Source organism: Amphiura filiformis, chromosome 10 (genome assembly GCF_039555335.1).
Source record: "Amphiura filiformis chromosome 10, Afil_fr2py, whole genome shotgun sequence".
NCBI lineage: Eukaryota > Metazoa > Echinodermata > Ophiuroidea > Amphilepidida > Amphiuridae > Amphiura > Amphiura filiformis.
The window spans coordinates 48,326,827-48,332,827 of NC_092637.1; positions in this window are offsets into that span (position 1 = coordinate 48,326,827).

The following is a 6,001-nucleotide window of genomic DNA, read 5'->3' on the forward strand; positions in this document are numbered from 1 at the left end:
TCATCCCCAAGTCAACGAGGTTTAAGAAGGTTCTCTCATTGTTAATTGTTGGTTATGCATACCTATACAAAATACAATGCCTGGTAACCCACCACTTGAAAAGGATTTAGCAAAAGCAAACAAAGACCAGAGCTATTAAAAGTTCTATAGCCATCTAAGGTAGAAGCTTATTATCCACTTCAATAATAGGATTATTGATTGGTGTTGTGACTATCAAAATAAGACAGATGTCGCGCCAGCTTAAGTGACCGATGAATACGACCTTCGTACACATTTTACACCGTAACTAAGAATACAATTTAGGGAATTTACGGCTCGTTTGTGCTGCCGGGTCACATATCTATTCACTTAAGATGCCCACCAATTAAGCTATTCTAGTTGAAATCCACATTCCAAACCATGATCTTAATCTTCCACACAGGGAGTGTGAATTTCAAATGGGGTTCCCTGAATGGGTGACTCCATTTGAAATCTACACCCCCTGTGTGGGAGATTAAGGTCATGTCTTCCATAGGGGGTGTATGGATTTTAACTGGAATAACCCATTCCTCTTTAAGTGAAAGGGATGTTGAGCCAGAATTATTATGCCAGCAATGTCAGGTATAATGGTACACATCAACAGCCCGAGATATTATGGTGATGGAGAGAAATGATCTACTAACAGTAAGCTGCCCCACTTCTCTACATAGATTTACACCAGTTGTCTATCACAAATCCTTAAGGGCCAAAATTCAATGTTATGTGCTTTTTGCTGCCGATACAATGTACAACAGGAATGTAGGATGCAGTCATGTATTTTACTTGCACTGGTGGGGTTACCTGAATGGGTGACTCCATTTGAAATGTGCACCCCCTGTGTGGGAGTCATGTCTTCCATAGAGAGGGTGTATGGATTAAATTTCAAATCAATGAAGTTTGTATCACAAAAACAGTTAAGATATTGGGTTTTTTTTTTTGGGCGGGTGTTAGAATTGTCAACATTTCACATTCGTGTTTCAGGGAGGAGGGGGCGATCAGCCACATAGCGAAAGCACTTTCGTTTATTGGACATTAAGCTTTTTGGTTTGTTCCCTAAATGTGGGGAAAGTGGATTAAGGCAGACGTCTGTTATATTTTAGAGTTCAAATAGGAAGCAAGAGATTTTGCTTCAAGTTTAATTGTTTTTATATATGTATAGGTTCTTGTAATGAGGTTTGTTTACTTGTGAGAAAATTGTTACTTGTATGCTAACAAATAAGGTGTTGCGTTGCTTTCTTACATTTAAATCATATCTAGATGTGTGAATACACCTGCATTAGTAAAGTTTCAAATACATAGTTGGCTGACAAAATGAAACAGTTATTCCCGAACAGCCTTTGTTCTTAAACAGGAAGCCCCGCTTGACCAGTTCTCCACAGAAGAACTGGCTTACACCTGTTACTTTGATGACAGACAGTAAAGAATTTACATGGATACATTTTAACCTTGACTAATTCCCTAAGGAACTTAGTCCAAAAGTGGGGCTTCATCTTTAAGAAACGCTGTAGAGTTGCGTGTGGGACCTTGTGCACCGAAGTCAAGTACCCATTATGATGATGAATAAGATTTCAATTATTTCCGATTTTTAAATATCATAATTTTAGAGTATGATAGGGGAAGTGAGATTGTACCATGAGCATTGATTTGCAGTAAATAATTCTATAATGATCTATTCCAGTTGAAATCCATACACCCCTGTTGGAATACATGATCTTAATCTTCCACAGAGAGTGAATTTCAAATGGGGTTACCTGAATGACTCGATTTGAAATCGACACCCCTGTGTGGAAGATATAGGGGGGGGGTGGATTTCAACCAGAATAGCCCAATAATGAATTGTGTAAATACAGTATTGTATAGGTGGAATTTTTCAAACCCAACTGTGTTACCTGTTGAAAAGAGAGTTGACATCGATGCACAGCTTTGCTTGTGTATTGAGATGTTGATGCATCTAATGAGTGAATTCCTTTACAAACATTTCTAATTTTAATATCAAATAAAATATCACTCTGTGACTGCTTAAACATTTGTCTAAATGACGATCATCTGAGCCCACTGGGTACGCACAGATATTTGCATCAAACATACAACGCAATGACCATACGCTATGGGAGAACCGATCAATCTCGGTCTTCAAATACGGCGGTCGCTAGGCTGGGTCAAGGGTAGGTCGCAATAAAGTGCGCTTGATGTAGTGGATGAAGTAGGTTCGTGCTCGCATAATCGAGAATTAAATATTTCGATTATTGCAGTTATTACTTAGTGTTGTATCCAGTTTCTTAATATATATATTTTTGATATTGTGTGTGTTGCTTTTGAAATGTATTAATCAAATTTGCTATATGTTTATTATCAAGATGGTATAAAAATCTTATTATAATCAGTGTGCAAATTAAGAGCCAGTATAATGACTAGATCACTAAAACCACATGATTTCAGATGTTAAAGGTGGTGGTCAGATTGTAACATAATGGTGTTTGCAACCTCAAATTGAGGCCCATCACCAAAACATTCATTGGCCAATAAAAAAAAATTATTTGTTTACCTTTGACACAAACATTTGGAGGGTCGGTAAGCTATTGAGCACTGTAATGTCTGATTTTAAGGCTAGTGTCCAGATGGCTGTCCTGATGTAATGTTTTGATTGTATTTTAAGTTGATTGTAAGGTAGTAGCAAGAGTATTGAAAAAAAAAAGAAATACTAACACAAATTACAAAAAACAACCAGAGATTTGTGTATTTTTGGGTCGGTCACTGAGGGCAAACAAACAATTTTTTTATTGGCCTTATTTTAATTTGAGTTCAATTTGCTCCACAACATGTATTCTAGAAGCAAAAATGTGTATCATAATGGCCTGTAGAACAGTACACCACTTCTGGGATGGGAATACCTCCTAAACAAAACATACTCCACGCCTACATTTTCACTGGGGTTATGTGAAAAATATGGGCTTTCCGATACCAAAGTCTGCATTTTGATGTGGTAAAAAGTAAGGGGATGCAGGGTCAGAAACTCGACGAGAATCCATTCTCGCAAAGATTCTCGTCAACAAAATTGCAAGAATCTGAATGGATTCTCGTAAATATTTCAATTTATCATACAAAGTTATTTGGCGAGAATCCATGGATTCTTGCAAAATTCCACTGGGAGAATCCAAAAGGATTCTCGCACTTGAATGCTTGACTTTCTGACCCTGGGGATGAGACTCTCCATTGGGCCACACACCTTTAGATGCCTTGTAAATCATGACCGAAGTCAATCGGATAATTGGCAAAAATGCATACAAGTTTACATAATTTGAAATTAATCTTCACTTTGGATTTTAAAAGGTGTGGGTTATTGTATTGATGTGATATTTTATATGGTTATATTTACTTTGATCTCTTCTAATAACATGTAGCATCAGACCATTGTCCTGATTGATGAATGGGATATACCAGTTGAAATCCATGACCTTAATCTCCCACACAGGGAGTGTGAATTTCAAATGGAGTTGCCCATTCAGGTAACCCCATTTGATATTCACACTCCCTGTTTGGAAGATTTAGGCCATGTCTTCCACAGAGGGTATATGGATTTCAACTGGAATAGTCTAATATCTGGCATTAAGCATTTGAACTTGTTTGTTTTCCTGAACTATAAGGTCTGTATGCACAAAAGAGTTAGACCGGGTCTAAAGTTAGACCTGGTCTGAAGTGGAATTTAGTACCAGGAGAAAGGACATTTTCCTTTACATTTTCTCAAGTTATTTTGTATTATTTCTGAACTTTGCATTTAAATCTAAGTTTGCAAGCTGCTCTAGGAAGGAAATAAGAGTAAAGGGGCATTCCTGATGGAACTAAATTCCACTTAGACCAGGTCTAACTTTAGACCCGGTCTAACTCTTTTTTGTGCATACAGACCTAAAACTGAAAGATGTTAGATGTGTATAATAGTTCTCTTTATCTTAGTACTTCATTGCAGTCTTGGACTGATAAGGGCCTAGGTACTTGCTGATCAAAACTGAGGAGGGGGACCCACTTAAACCTAATGTGTTGTCATGCACAAGCAGAAATTTACGGGAAAGGGTAGTGATTTCACCAAACATCACAGACTGTGTTTAAGGTTCCAATTTCGGGTTCCTTTGCCAAAAACGGTGGACATTCCAATGATAAAACTATCTGAAATTCTTTTTTCTTCTTGACTATTTCACCTCAAATTTTACACACAAACCAAAGTAATCTTTATCCAAAAACACAAGGTCAGTGAAAAAGGTACTCTCCAACTTTCACATGAAATAGGTCAGTGTTTGGGGTTGGAAATGTAAAAGGGCCTGCTCGAGGATGACAATGCATGATAGTATGCGAGTGCCCCTCCTCCAATCAAAAGTTTTGATCAGTAACTTGCACCATGAACATTTTTCTAAAATCTTACATAATAATCACAAATATACTTTTAAAAGATTACAGTGTAAAAATTAAGTTAATGTTGACCAATTGTGATGTGATCAAGCTAAATCAGTCATTTGACAGTAATATTTATTTTGAGATACTGCCAGTAATAGTGCACAACTTTGTTCTTGAAGATATTCATCAGGACTGTTCATCTTAAACTGATATTTGTAATTTCATACAATTAGTTCTAATATTTCCACTTGCAGACATTTCGGAAACTGACCGTTTCCTTTATCGATGCTATTGTTGCAGTGACGATCTGTGTAAGATCGTCATTGCACCAATAGCATCGATAAAGGAAACATATTTAGATTAGTTGTATGAAATTACACATATCAGTTTACTTTGTATTTTATTCTTCTGAGGAACACTAAAATGACCATATTCTCTGGAACCGTATGTCCAATTTTGATGGTATTTTCATCAAAATAAAGGTCTGCAAATGGCCCATATAATGCACTTAGAAATTTTGGATTTGCCTGGCAAATGACTAATTTTGCTTGATTGCATCACAATTGTGAATCCGAGCTTCACTCATTTTATTTGGGAGTTGTGGCGTCAGCAGCTCTTGTGTCATTTTCTTTGCTAAACTAATTGTTTGAAAATCTGAATGTTTGTGGGACATATTGACACTATTTTTATGTCGGGTTGTGAACAAAGGTTGAAGACATCTTTGTGCGAGACTTTAGACCTTGCATAATGTATTTAAGCTGCAAACAGGCAGTACATTACGCTCTGGGCAGCAGATCATAACTTGGTCAATGAGCATTTTTAGCAACATTGACCTAATTGCTAATGGACACTATACTGATTGATTGATGGTCCAAGACTGACGCAAGCTTGATTCTCTTTGAAAAAAGTTTGAGGACCCCTGTGTGTGAGACTTTAGACACATGATCTTTGCATAATGTGTTTAAGCTGCAAACATACGGTACATATTGACCAAGTTATTGACCAAGTTAAGATCTACTGCCCAGAGCATAATGTAACATTATGCTGTGGGCAGCAGATCATAACTTGGTCAACGAGCATTTTTAGCAACATTGACCTAATTGCCAATGGACACTATAGTGATTGATTGATGGTCCACGAATGACGTCCAGGCTTGATTTGGCACAAGCTTTTGATGAGGTATGTCATAGGTGTGTAATAAGACAACCTCTGCTTGATATTGATGAGTTCCGCTCTACCTACTTTTAAAAACCTTCACTTTCAGGCTTTACTAAGGGGACAAACCAAATTATTGGTGAAGACGTATGAACATTTCTAGTTTTGATCTTGAAAAATGTCAGTGTTATTTTTACCATATTCCGGATTGGGCAGCTTTTTAAGGAAACTACTGCTTCTAGGAAGATTTTCTTTGCGTTTCAATCGAAACCGTCTGTGTAAAGTGTGACATTTCACTAAATTTTATGAAACTTTGTAAGTTTTAAAATCAATTGTGTAACTTACGACATATCACAAGTTCTATTTCACTCAACATATTTACGAATGGTACTCTTCATAAGTAATAGGATTTACTACAGGACCCCTTCATAAAGTTACGTCT